At 45.6% G+C, this 15,192-nt stretch overlaps 1 protein-coding gene across 2 annotated transcripts in view; it reads left to right on the top strand.

The window, feature by feature from the left end:
* Positions 1–15,192, top strand: part of LOC119167703 (mitochondrial-processing peptidase subunit alpha) — a 266,289-nt gene that overhangs the window by 196,544 nt on the left and 54,553 nt on the right. The window lies entirely within an intron of this gene.

Genomic DNA, 15,192 nt, shown 5'->3' with positions numbered 1-15,192 from the left:
GGGCGATTATGCCACGAAATCTTGCTTGCATTCAAACTACTCATTCATCACCGCACGCACAGAATACGCATGCGTGCCATGTTATTCTGTGCAGAGTGATGATGGCACGAGCACCCAGCTGGACCCCGCTGATATACACCATGTGCTCGGGGCATCTTGCAAAGAGGAAGAAGAAGGCGGCTGAAGGACATCTTTGGTGTTAGACTGCTGCGTAGTTCTACTACCACAATCACTTTGAGTGATTGGCGCAGGTTCGCCCTTTTAATAAATATGTTTTCTTATACCCCCGACTGCTTCAAGATCACTATAATATTATATAAATTATTTAGCGTGCCACAGTTTCACTTAGCTGCTCAAATTTTGAAGCATACTATAAGCAACACAAAATATTTTGTGAAATAAAATGACTTATTAACTACTTCTCACATTCACAAATACCTGCACAATATTTTGCAGCATGATCAGAGATGGTCGAAAATTGACCGGGGGCACTTGTTATGGAATGACATGTTTGGGTTGTGGGGCACATATTCGGGACAGTAAAAAAGAGTCTTGAGTATCCTGGACGCCATCTTACAAGTGGTGGAGAGTGCTGCCCGGTCCCTGCATCCTCTCGCACTCTTGGACACCCCCAGCGTCTTCTAGAACACATTCCTGGAGCTCTGTTCAGGCCGCCGCTTAAACGACCTGGGTTTGGTAATGTCGCAAGCCGACCAGCCCAGCGCGGCAGCTTTGCCACCACTCCCTCTGCCAAGAAACCCTTCCCGGCTGGTGACTAGCCCTCAAAAGGATCCTCCGCTGTTCGCAGGGCTTCCGGGTGAGGGCGTTGAAGGCTGGCTCGAGGAGTATGACCGCATGAGTGCCATGAACAACTGGGATGAGCCTGCAAAACGCAGCCACGTTGCATTCTACGAGCCGCGTCACAAAGACGTGGTTTTTCAACCACGCTACAGATTTTCTGACATGGCCCGCCTTTACACATCAGCTCCGCCAGATTTTCGCCAACCCATCAGTGCGCTTGGGTATTGCCAAGAAGAGGCTTGGTGCATGTGTTAAACGCCCCTGCAAGTCTTACGCTTCTTACATTGAAGATGTTCTCGCCCTCTGCCACTGCATCGACAACTATATGGCAGAAAATGACCGTGTGCGCCACCTGCTCAAAGGCATTGCGACTTGCTTTTAATGCGCTTGTGGTGCAAAACTCCTGGACCGTAGCCAATGTTGTTGCTACCGGTCAGCGCCTTGAGGAGCTTTAGACCACTCGGGTGCAACCTGATATGTCTGACCTGAGCTCGAGCCATGAAACAACAGATCTGCGTGCATCGATCCTCTCTATCATCCACGAGGAACTTCATGCATAGGCTTCACCTCGCCACCTTGATATTCGAATGATGCCACCTGCTACTAGTCTAGGCAACGTCGTGAGGGAGAAACTGGCCTTAATGACTGGCACACCAGTTCCGAGCTCACCTCCCGTACCCATGCCAAGTTATGCTCACGTTGATGCAATACCCCTGCGCCCCACCAAAGCCTGGCCTCGATGACTGGCACATCTGTTCTGAGCTCACATCCTGTGTCCGTGCCAACTTATGGTCAGGTTGCTGCTATGACACCTGCACCCCAGCAAAGCCTAATGCAGCTACCAACGCCCGGAGAATATGGTTCGCTCAACTCACTCGCACCGTGAGCATCTGCCCAGCCTTCAGCCTTACGTCTAGCAGACTACGCGGCCCGACTTGCTTCTATTGCGATATTCCTGGTCATATTTCAAGGTTTTGCTGATGCCAATAACAAGACGAAAGACGAAGCTACAATGACTTTGAGCGGGACGACTACTACACCACTGGACCATCCTATCGCCGACTGTATAACAAGAGCACACATCGGTTGTCTCCGCAGAACTTCGGCTCAGTTGGTAGTTCCCGTTTCTCGTGTTGTCACTCACCTTCACGGATGCGGCGTTCCTCTTCTCCACTTCGACCTTCCAATTGAATTCCTGATCATCAACTGGAAAACTATATAGTGCAGCTTCGGGAGGGAAAGCTGCATCGTTCGAACTGTGTCAAACTCCTCCAGATCGCCCATCAAATGTTTTATTGGTGTATGTTGAAGGAATACAGACTGAGGCACTGGTAGACACAGGGGCGTCACTTTCCATAATTCGTGCAGACTTTCGTGCCCGCTTGAAAAAAGTTAGGATACCATACGATGGCCCTCCCCTTCATTGCGCAAATGGATTCCCTATTCAGCCTTCAAGCGTTTGTACAGTCCGCGTTCTCATAGATAGCATTCTTCACCACATTCAGTTTCTTGTACTTTCTTTGTGCACTCACACACTCATTTTAGGATGGGACTTCCTTTCTTCGGCATCAGCTTTCATATCGTGTCGTCAGCGAGTAATTCATATGTCAGCTACTCAGAGTTCATCCGATATCGATCCATACAGCTTCCGTTTCGTTGCTGCCGCTGACTGTTTCATTTCGCCAGGAGATGAACAAATTCTCACGATTGCTTCGGATGCCATAGTTACAGGTGACGTGTTCATAGCTTCATCAGTTCGCTCTAAAGCTGTGGGGCTTACCATCGCACCCGGCCTTGTGCAGTTTAACAACGCTAAAGCATTTGTCACCGCATTGAACCCAACTTCTTTGCCAGTGATGCTGTCCCAAGGCACTGCTGTGAGCTGCTTCGCTGACAGCGAACCTTTTTTGCTGGTTCCACTTCACGCAGAATCACCCTCTTTGTCTGCTATAACTGATACCAAGGCTACCATTCTTGTTTATTGAAATGCTACCTTAAGTCCCCCTCCTCACTGCCATGCAAAACAGAGACCTCTTAGACCTTCTTCAAAAGCACAGCCTTTCGTTTGACGTACATTCCAAGGTTCTGTGCCGCACCTCCATTGCAAAGCACAGCATCGAACCAAAGGAAGCTCCATTGTACGCCGCTGCCCATACCGTCTGTCTTTGGCGGAATGGCAAATCGTTGAGGAAAAGATCGCTGACATGCTCAAACAGGATAATATTCGACCTTCTTCCAGTTCTTGGTCGTCTCCTGTGGTGTTGGTTCGGAAAAAGGATGGCTCTGTCCGCTTTTGTGTTGATTACAGAGCGCTCAATAAGATCACGAAAAAAGATGTTTATCCGTTGCCACCCATAGATGATGCCTTCGACTCCCTGCATGGCGCAGAGTACTTCTCCAGTCTCGACTTCCGATCCGGGTATTGGCAAATATCTATGCGCAAAGCAGACAAGGAGAAAACAGCGTTTGCAGCGCCTGACGGGCGTTACGAGTTTAACGTTATGCCTTTTGGCCTATGCAACACTCCAGCAACATTCGAGCACATGATAGATACTGTCTTACGTGGTCTCAAGTAGAGAACCTGCTTATGTTATTTAGACGACATCGTCATTTATTTTACCACTTTTCCTCAGCACGTTAAGCATTTGGACGAAGTTCTAACGTGAATTTCGAACGCTGCCCTTCAGCTCATCACAAAGAAGTGCCACTTCGCCAGCACAGGCATGAAAGTGTTGGGTCACCTTGTCAGCAAAGATGGTGTTCAACCCGACCCTGACAAGGTTGCTGCCGTAATTAGTTTTCCTCGTCCAAGCAATCAAAAACAATTGCAGAGTTTCTTGGGCCTGACATCGCCGCTTCAGCAGTCACTTCGCTGCCATTGCGGGGTCGTTACAGAAGCTTCTTATGTTGGGAACGACCTTCACTTGGACTGACAAGTGCGAGTGTGCTTTCCAAGCCCTGAAACGTGCTTTGACATCTGACCGCATCCTCCGTCACTTCGATGACAGTGCACTCACTATCCTACGCACAGATGCCAGCGGCCACGAAATCGGTGCTGTCCTCCTCCAGCGCGACAACATTTCACGTGAGAGAGTAGTTGCGTATGCCAGCCGTGCACTAACACATGCGGAGCAGAGCTACTCAATAACAGAGCAAGAATGTCTCGCTGTCGTTTGGGCCGTCCAGAAATTTCGACCTTATTTTGTATGGGCGCCACTTCACTGTGATTACCGACCACTATGCTCTATGCTGGTTCTCCTAACTGAAAAATTTGTCTGGGTGCCTCAGTCACTGGATACATCATTTGCAAGAGTACACTTTTAAGGTTGTGTGCAGGTCTGGCAAACAGTATCAGGATGCGGATGCTCTCTCTCGCTGCCCTCTGCCACTTTTTATCTCCAACCACGCATCCTCAATGCCTTTCAGGTGATCAAGCAGCTTCCAGTGCACTCACTTTATCACCCCTAGCAGTTGCTGGGTTGCTATCTTTAAACAGCAGTGCTTAGTTTACCACATGCCAATGTGATGACCCCTACTGTCGTCTGCTCGTTCCAGCCCTTAAATGGACGGATGGGTCTGCTCGTTCCAGCCACTGGATGAATGGATGGATTGGATGGATTGATGCGGCTGTACCCTTTAGATCGGGCAGTGGCTAACCCCACCAAGCTTTAATACTTAGTGAACCAAAAACTAGATTTATTTTTTTTTTCCCTTTAAATAGTGACGTTGAGGACTGGTACTTTGCAGTGAAGGGTTTAATTTTCACTAGTGATTCGTGCCTTGACTTTAGCCACCAATCAGATAACCTCCTTCTAGTTAATTCTACCCGCTTAAAGTATATTTTGCCCTCCCTGTTCCTAAACCCCAGTGCTTCGAAAAACTCTGCGCCATCATCCTGAACTATAGGGTGAAGCCTTTTACAGAACATTATCAAGTGTTCGGCACTTTCCTCCTCTCTTCACTTGCACTGCATATTGTGTCCATCCCTTCGTATTTGGCGCGATATGTCTTAGTTCGCAATACTCTCATTTTCGCCTCAAACAGTAGAGAACTACTCCGAGTATTATCATAGATTCTTTCCTTGGCAATTTCCTGCTTAAAAATTCAATAGATCTCTAGTGTAGGCTTCTTAATCATGCCGATTTTCCACATATCGGTCTCAGCTTCCTTTACCTTTTTAAACGATAATACTTTTTAGTTTGGCCCCTGCTGTTTTCTAAGTATTTACCCACCAATTTTCTGATTCGATTCCTCCATTTTGTATCCACATTCTTCATGTACAAGTAGCTGAAAACTTTCCTAGCCCATTGCTTCTCCCCCATTTCTCTCAATCGCTTCTCAAATTTTATCTTGCTGCTAGCTTCCCTGCCCTCAAATGATGTCCATCTCACATCACCTTGTACTCCCTGATGTGGTGTATTGTTAGCAATATTAGCAAAAGTTGGGCTAGTTGGTGGTTCATACTTCAGAAGTAAAAACAGTGCAATAATATATACAAGGACAGAGGAAGAGACAGTGTCGTCTTTTCTTCTGCCCTTGTATATATTTTTGCACTGTTTTTACTTCCCAAAAGGTGTATTCTTGTGAGCTCCTAAAGCAAGCCTACCTATACCACGTTGCTTAATTTCTAATATTGCTTGAACTTCTGATCTCATGCACAACAACTGCATTCCTAAATGTCAGACCAGATACCATGAACCCTTTCCATACTCCTCTCACAACATACATCATACCTATTGTAATTCCACAGTGCCCTATTTTTCATAACTGCTGCATTCCTGTTACCTTTAGTCGTCACATATATTTTGTGTTCCCTTAAGTACTCGGTCCCATTGCTTATACGTACGACCAGATATTTGTATTTACCTGTTATTTCTAGCGTGACCTCCTGTATTCTAAACTCACTACCTTCACTATCATTAAAAATGATGACTGCTGATTTTTTCTTACTGAATCTGAAATATAACCTATCTCTCTCATTACCTTAGATGTCCATCAATCTCTGCAAGTTTTCCTTGTTGTCAGCCATTAGCACTATATTATCTGCGAACATCAATGCTGGTAGTGTCTGTTCAATGAGTTTTTCTTGTTTGACGAAAGAGAGGTTGAAGCCAAGTCCACTTTCCTCTAATTTGGCCTTTAATTCTTGTAGGTACATCATGAATAACAAGGGTGACAGAGGACACCCCTGCCTAAGCCCCCGTTTTACCTCTGTGGGCTTTGGATACCTGTTTTCCCCACTTTATAACTACCTTGTTACTTTTATAGATATTCTTTAAAAGATTAGTGACTCCATCTTTCACACCTATCGTGTCCAGTATGCCCCACAAGTCCTCTTGAACCACTCTATCATACGCTCCGTTGATATCTAAAAATGCTAGCCACAGGGGCCTGTGTTCCTTTTCTGCTTTTTGGATGCACTGCGTCAGTGAGAACAGATTGTCTTCCAATCTTTTGTGTTTCCGAAACCCATTATGCAGTTCCCCCAGCACCTCCTGATCCTCTGTACATGCCTGCAGTCTTTCCTTTATAATCTGCATCGCCAGCCTGTAGACCACTGATGTCACTGTTATAGGACGGTAGTTGTTCATGTCAGCTTTGTCTTTCTTTCTTTTATAGATCATGCTCATCCTGCTAAGTTTCCATTCATTGGGGACTTCACCATCGATTATTATTTTGCTCACTGGCTCTCTCAAAGTCTGTTTAGACTTCGGACCCAATGTCTTTATCAGCATAATTGGAATGCCATCTGGGCCTGTTGATGTACTACTTGGAACCCTCTTCTCAGCCCTTTCCCACTTTCGTTGTGAAAATGGAGCCATTGTGCCACTTGATCTATCCCTGTCTATTGTGGTGCATAAGGCACTTCTTTGTTGAAATTTTTCTGTCATCCTTGTTCTTATATATTCAATAGCTTCTTCCCCTTCTAGCCTAGCACCTTGAGCTGAAGGTATAAACCTCTGCTCTAGGCTGGTCTCATTTCTTAGGGAGTTTAGATGGTTCAGAAGTTTCGCAGCTGCCTTTCTACCTTTTTCATGTACTTCTCCCAGCCACTGAGCCCCCTTTTTCATAATCTTTTCATTGATCAGAAGGGATGCATCCCTTCTTCAGCTTAGAAAGATTTCCCATTTTCTTTCAACATCATCTGTCAGTTCACCCCACTGCTTAGCATGTCTGTGTTCCCTAGAGGCTCCCTGACGTTTTGCTATGGCTCTACTAACTTCCTCATCCCACCAACTCTTGGGCTTCTGTCTTCTTTTCTAGGGTGACTTGTCATGTGCATTAGCAAGCTCTAGCTCAATTAGTCTAATTAGATTCGTGTATGTCCATACAGTTTTATTACACTCAGTTATTACTTTCTCAATTTGTTTAGTAGCTATTCCTATTTGCCTTTCTGAATAAAAATTTTCCTGTAGTTGCTCATCTTGTCTCCTTCCCACTTTCACTGCTCTTCTAAAACTTAAAGCTTGATACGTTTGTGATCACTACCCAAACTTCTGGAGCCACATTCATCTCTGTGTATTCCCATGAGCCTATTATATATCCTATGTGACATCAGTGTGCAATCTATCGTCAACTGCAGCCTTGCTACCACCCATGTTATTTGCCTTTCACACTTCTCAATAGTGTTGCTCATAATCAAATCATGCATTACACATATTCATGATCATTTTGCCTGTTGGGTCGGTATACCTATGTATATCTTCTATGTGCGTATTCATATCTCCTAGTATAATTATCTCGCACTCTCTTCCTAATTCCTTAACGTCCTTTGATATACACTCCACCGTTGCCTGGTTTTCCTTTCTGGCCTTTGCTCCCATCCACAAGTACACTGAACCAAGGAGTGTCATTTGCCCTGCCACTGTCCCTTTTAGACATAAATGTTCCTTGCACTCCTGCTTGACCCTTTGCCAGTCTGCACCTTTATGTATGAATGCTTCAATACCACTCCCCTTTCTGCTGCCTTCTGTTTTATTAGAATATTCCCACGCGTAGTCCGGATTGTTAGGAGGTTGTTCCATGTCCCTAAGATGTGTTTCTACAAAACCGTATACCATCGGCCTCTCCTCCCGTAGGCCCCGCCGCGGTGGTCTAGTGGCTAAGGTACTCGGCTGCTGACCCGAAGGTCGCGGGTTCAAATCCCGGCTGCGGCGGCTGCATTTCCGATGGAGGCGGAAATTTCGTAGGCCCGTGTGCTCAGATTTGGGTGCACGTTAAAGAACCCCAGGTGGTCAAAATTTCCAGAGCCCTCCACTACGGCGTCTCTTATAATCATATGGTGGTTTTGGGACGTTAAACCCCACAAATCAATCAATCAATCTCCTCCCGTAGCTATTCTTCTGATGTGATGTGATGAGTCGCTGATGATGATTGTGCATGCCATCTGGAGCTATCTATTAAGCATCAGGCGTACTATTATTGCACGGAAATTCAATTCAATCTAAGCCAAGCCAAAGTGTCAAGTGCGCGTTGCGGCGTGTTTTGTATGTTGTGTCGATAATTTTGTCCTGTTACCCATTATTGCAAAGTTCTGTTTGGTGTTGCATAAGTTTTTGCCAGATTTGAAGAGTCATTGCCAGACTGTTGCTTAATTTGGCAGAAGAATTTGATTTTGTTGCAGTGGCTTCTCTGTGAGGGTTTTGTGTTGTCCGCGGTGCATTTCGCGAGTGCATGAGCGATGCTGGCCCTTTTAAGTAACGGAATGAACGGCGCCTTGCAGATGTTGGGACGCGTTTTCTTGCTGTGTGTGCTGCTATGCAATCAAGAGGCTGTTTTAATTAACGAAATGAACCGCACCTTGCAGAAGTCGGGACGCGTTCTCTTGCTGTGTGCGCAGCGTTGCAATTAAAAGATCACGTCTATGTATTAGAGGCGATGGGGAAAACTGAATAGAGTCGCGAGAGGTAGTGCGCTGTCCCCTCCTCTCCCAGCTAGGGGAAGCGTAGCGTCCCCGTTGTGGCGCGCGGTCGACATGGCACGATCAGAAAAAGAAAGAGAGATAAAGATGCAAGGAAAAGCAGGGAGGTTAACCAGATGCACATCCGGTTTGCTACCCTGCACTGAGGAAGGGATGAAGGGGAGAAAAGAGGTTGCAGAGAGATCAGAAGGTACACACAATCACGAGAACACTCGGGGAGCACACACAGTCTACAGGCGGTCGCTCAGGTTTGTTTACTTTAAGTAAAGTAGCAGTGCTTTAGTCGCTTTCTGCGCAACTGAGGCAGATGCCCAAGGTCCTAGTATCTTCTGCACACAAAATGGTCCAGGGTCAAGTTGATTCAAAACCATCCGGAGCTGGCATCGCTGTGTGTCTTAGCAAGCGCAGCTGCACAGGACGTGTTTTATGGTCTCTTCAGCTCCGCAGTAGTCGCATGTAGGAGTGTCTGCCATACCAATGCGAAAGGAGTACACCTTGGTGAATGCAACACCCAACCAAAGGCGGCATAACAGTGTCGCATCGGAGCGGGAAAGTTGTGATGGTAGCTTTATCTTGAGCGAAGGATCGAGTTCATAAAATTGACACCTTTGGAAGCTGGTAGATGACCAGTACATGTGTGTAAAATCTCGAGCCAGCTGGTAAAGTTGTCTTGCTGCATCATTCCTTGATAGAGGAATCGGGACTACACGGGTTCCTTCATGGGCTGAGCGGGCTGCATCATCGGCTAATTGATTTCCGGTAATACCGATATGTCCAGGCAGCCATTGATATATAATATCATGCCCTCATGCTAGAGCTTCATGATGGCAATGTCTTATTTCGTGTACCAATTGTTCATGACTCCTCCTACGCATGGCAGGCTGCAAACTCTGAAGCACTGCCTTCGAATCACAGAATATGACCCATTTTCCTGGACGTTCTTGAACGAGATATTGTAAAGCAGCCCTTATAGCAGCAAGCTCTGATGCGGTAGATGTAGTCATATGCGACAACTTAAATTTGATTGTCATTGCTGCAGCCGGAATTACAGCGGCCCCTGATGAGCTGCTGGACGAGACGGACCCATCAGTGTATATCTGCGTTCGGTCCAAGTACAACTCATGTAGTAATAGCAGTGTTGCTTGCTTCAATGCTACTCTGGAGTGATTGCTTTTCTTTTTGATACCCGGAATTTCTAGACGTACTTGCGGCTGGTCGAGGCACCACAAAGGACATGCCATTTTCGTAGCTGGCGTATATCCTGATGGAATGCTGTTTAGGTGTTTGGCTATGACGTCTGAAAACGTAGCACGTGGTCTTCCGGAGGGTAGAAGGGCCAAGTGGTGGTTGGGGACACGGCTAGGATGTCGAATGTGCGCTCTGAGGCAATCCACAACTCTATATCTCCTGACCAGATGGTCTTTGGCAAGCATGATTGTGGCTCAAGTAGAAGCGCATCGGGGCAGTCCTAGGCAGATACGCAGTGCCTGACCCTGCAAACTCTCCAATGAATGAGTATTAGATTTGCAAGTGCTAGTCAGTACCGGCAAGCTGTAGCGCAATGGACCCAGAAATAGGGCCCTGTACAGCTGAAGCATGGAGGCCACAAAAGTTCCCCATGCTTTCCCGCACATGAATTTCATTATAAGCACAATAGATAGCAGTCTCTTCTTCAAGTACGCACAATGCGGGCTCCACGAAAGACTTCTGTCGATTATTATGCCCAGGAAACGATGCGTCTGTGCATATTTGACACTCTGCCCATTGATGTAAACAAGGTATGGCATCATTGGTTTGCGTGTAAACGCCATCAACGCGCACTTCACAGTTGATATAGTTAGGCCTTGTTTCTGAAGGTAGGCTGTCATGAGGGTTGCTGCCCGCTGTATTCGTGCACGCACCTGAGGGCGAGTAACTGCAGCACTCCAGAGGAAAATATCATCGGCGTATATGGATAGGCACACCGACTTTGGCAGAACCTTCACCAGACCAATGAGGGCAACATTGAACAATGTGGGGCTCAAAACACCTCCCTGAGGTACTCCGCAGTAGGTGTAATGTTCAGCAGTTGTACCCTCATCTGTTTGCACAAAGAAACTTCTGCCAGTTATATAATCTTTTATCCATTGAAACATTCGTCCACCAATGCCCATTGCTGCAAGAGAAGTGAGGACGGCATCGTGAGCTACATTATCATATGCACCCTTCACGTCAAGAAAGAGTGTCACTGATATTAGCACGATCAGCTGTGAAGAAAAAAAGAAAGGGGGGGAGGGGCAGCGCACCACCTGCTCCAACTCTATTCAGTTTTCAATGTAGTCCCTAATACTGAAACGTAATCTCTTAATTGCACAGCTGCCCACACAGCAAGAAAACGCAGTCAGACTTCTGCAAGGTGTGGTTCATTTAGTTAATTAAAATGGCCAGTGCTACTTATGCACGGCGGGCGACGTGTCGTTGTTTCCCTAACTCAGAGACACGATCTCTTAATTGCACAGCAGCACACACAGCGTCCCAACGTCTGCAAGGCCTAGTTCATTTCGCTAATTAAAACGGCAAGCGTCCCTTGCCGGGTTCGGCAAGGGTTGCTCATGCACTCGTGAAATGCACCGCGAACGGCACCAAACCCTCACGGAAAAGTCACAACTACAGGGGCGAATTTCTCCACCAAATATGGCGCCAGTATGGCAACAACCACCTTTAAGTCTGGCAACTGACTTATGCAACGTCAAACAGAACCTTGGCCATTATAGGGCGATACTGAAGCTACACGATTGCTTTCAAGTTGAAAGTGATAGATCATTCACTAAACAACAGCAACAGGGCCGCCGGTAGGCCCTTCGGAGTCGAGTTTTGTGTTCGCTACTGGTGACGGCAGCTCAAAGCCACCAAGGCACGTTGGGCCTGCCGTGTGCCTGATGGGATCGATGGTAAACTTTATTTCTTCAAAAAGAAACTGTGGACAATTCTGTTAAATAGCCATAAGCCCAATACTGACGTCCTACGCTTACCTTTTGAGGGCTCCTGTTGATTGACGAGCGCTCTCGCTACATTGGCAATGCCCACAACCTTTGCGTATGGTATTCTAATTCTTGACTATTTGCTTGCACTTTTTGTGTCTCAAGTAAATCTTGCCTTCTGTTGAACCTGTGTTTTTATTGTTGAGGTAAGTTTCAATTAGTACTTCTCAAAGCTTGCTGTTAGTTGCTGGTGTGAGAATCCCAATTCACGGTCACTTCGTTTTCTTTTTCGCTTTTCACGTTTTCAAGCTTTTTCATTGAAAGTTTTCCCCGCATTATTCTCGCACCCCTCAGTTTTGCATCGGTTTTCCGCAAAAAAAAAAAAGCGCGAGGAATATAGAAGTAAATATATATATATATATATATATATATATATATATAAATATATATATATATATATGAGATACAAGAAACAGTAATGCCAAGGAATGTACAGGGGAAGTTATTAGAACCAATGGAATGTAAATAAGAAGAAAGAAAAGTGGATGAAAAAATAACCAGCCGTGAGCAGGAATCGAACCTACGACCTTCGAATCCTGCTCGATTCCTGCTCACGGTTCGATTCCTGCTCACGGCTGGTTATTTTTTCTTCCACTTTGCTTTCTTCTTATTTACATTCCATTGGTTCTAATAACTTCCCCTGTACATTCCTTGGCATTACTGTCTGTTATATCTCATTATTATTGTGTTAAAACACAGAAAAATGAGCCCTTAGATATACACTTCTTTTCCTTATATATATATATATATATATATATATATATATATATATATATATATATATATATATATATATATTGTAAGATGATGTCCAGGACCCTCAACACTCTTTTTTATTGTCCTGAGCATGTGCTCTTGTGATTCTCCGCAGAGCTAAGGGTTGTCAGCATTAGCATTGGGTTGAGTGGGTCGCTTCATGCCATGGCCAACCGGGGAACGAACAAGCTGTGGCGCCCGGGCCTCTGCAGCTTTGGACGCTGCCTGCTATGACAAAGCGTGTGTTGTGCTCTATGAGTGTTTGCAGCACTAGGGTGTGTCTACTGTGAGACCTGCTGTGTGGTGTGTGTCTCTGGATTGTGGTGTACAGCGAGCGTGATGTCTAAGGAGACTACAACAGCCACTTCAGAAAGCAGTGAGACTGCAGCCCTTATGTGACCTCTTTGGGCGGTGGGCGGGCTGTTATGACTGACAATGTAAGGATCCAGTCCACAAGAGACGCTCATCGGCGTACCGTGCAAACGCAGCTCGCATTCTGAAGGAACACGTGCAGTGTCTGTGTGCGCTGCAGGGAACGTGCATCGGCGTCGCTGGAGACACAGTCGGCGTTCGACACGACACGCATGCGCGCTGGGTGCTCTCTTTCTGGCCTTCGTTGCAGTCGGTCGTATCTCGTGTAAAGGCGCATTTCGGTGCCTAGTGTGCTTGACCTTTGTAAACATGTAAATAAATCGTGTGTTCTTTGTGTGAGCAAGAAGCCTCGCAAGAGTTCAACGTTCCCAGCGCCTGGGTGGCTGCCTGTGCCCCGCCCCTCGTCCTTATCAACACTGCCCATCTCACTAATGGCGAGCTGTGTATATACATCATTTAGCTCTGGCTTACTGTGAATGAACTTCAAAGAAACATTCTTGAACAAAGCATGTACTTTCTTTGGACAAGCCATACATGAGCTTTTCCTAAGCACTGACATGTCCGATGGCTTGACCAATGGGGTGGTAGATTCTCTGAAGCACTTACACTCGGATGAAAGGGGCATTCTAAAAGCTCTCTGGCTTCACTTTCACTCTGAAGCAACAGGAAAAATTGCTCGCATCAAGTCCAGAACTATTCGTGAAGTTGCTGGTTCTCTCGTGCCTGTGAATTTGGTTCCCACCAAGTGCGCACTGCCACTGTCGTTTTAGACGAACAAACTCAACTTGCTGCCCCAGATGAGTTGTGGGGACGATTGCTCCTTTAAAACATTGCCCAGGTTAGTCATCTCAACAGTGTATATTTCACCAGGAATCTTGCTAAGTGACCGTGAGGTTTTTGATGGCAGTGAACTTCTTGCTGCACAACTTCCATGTAGTGTGCTTACAAGATATGCCAGTGATAGTCACTGTAGACTTCAACGTTAATGTAATTTACAGGAAAACCAGTGGCTTGTCGAGTTTCTTGATGCCTGTCACGAGCATGAGCCCATAGGAAGAAAGAAGACAAGGAGGAGCGAACAAAATTCGAAATGCCCAGTCAAAAAAAGTGAATGGGTCCAACTGGTCATACCAGTTCCCATGAATTGGTCCCAAATGGCATTAATTGGAAGCCAACTGGAATGCTGAACTTCAATAGGAAAGACCAATTGGACCTTATAGTTCCAATTGGCCAGTCCAATTGGTTCACCGCTGACCATTTGATCTCCAATTGGAATGCTTGTTAGTCCAATTGGCTGCCCACATTCCAATTGGAAAACCATTGGAACAGTGCATTCCAATTGGCCTCCCAATTGGCATCCCAAATGGTGTGCTTGTTGGTCCAATTGGTTGTACAACTACAATTTGGGAGAGTGTTGGAACATTGTTCTTTCAATTAAAATTTGTTTCATATACATAAAAGTTGATATTTGTTATTTACATGGCAACTTAATTTGCTATAGGCCAGGGCAGAATTCCAGGCTCAAGTAATTGTCATGATTCTTATATATTGGAGTCAATTGAGCCATGTATACATATTTTGAATTGAAAACTTCATTGTAGTGTGCATTAGGTTATGTTCTTCAGTCATTTATGTTCCTTATAAGCAACTTTTTTTTCTAGAGCTGTGGCGTTTACTATAAGGTACATTTTAACTCAAAACAGTGGGACAGTTATAGCATTAACAGTTAACATGAGTTTGAATATGGTACAATTAAAAATGCAGCTAGTTCTGCTGGTTTGTGACCTATAGCTGTGCTCATAGAAGCAGTACTTTCAGTCTCCTGCTGGGTGATTGCCTGGACAAAAATAGGCCCATTGCTACATGCAAGCTTCATCACTTGTTTTTGTCATTTTTTTTTCTTGGATATTTTGTGTAGACGAAGTAATAGTCACTGATGTGGGTATAAAATTAAAGGTTGAAGTTGGTGCACGAAAGCTGTAGTGCAAACGGAGTGTAAAAATCCAGCACAGCACACATGTTGTGGGAATTAGTCATATGCGAAGCAGTCAGCATGCGTCAGCCAATGCTGGAAATTTCATTTTGAGCCTTCAGCGTTACGAGGTGGATAGACATCTTTGTCCCAATTGATTAGCTCTGTGCATATTGTAGACTTTCCAGGCACATCAAGTACACTGACGCGTGAAAGGTAGCTTATGGCACAACATAACATCAGTGTTCCCATTGGAGCTTGCACTTCAGTTATATTACCATGAAGTGCATGCTATCGAGTGATGATGTGCTTATATACAGACAAGTGCAACCCTTGAATATTGCTCGCAC

Source organism: Rhipicephalus microplus, chromosome 6, assembly GCF_043290135.1.
Source record: "Rhipicephalus microplus isolate Deutch F79 chromosome 6, USDA_Rmic, whole genome shotgun sequence".
Classification (NCBI taxonomy): Eukaryota; Metazoa; Arthropoda; class Arachnida; order Ixodida; family Ixodidae; genus Rhipicephalus; species Rhipicephalus microplus.
Note: the sequence above shows the minus strand (reverse complement) of the source record. Positions and strands in the feature narration are given on the sequence as shown.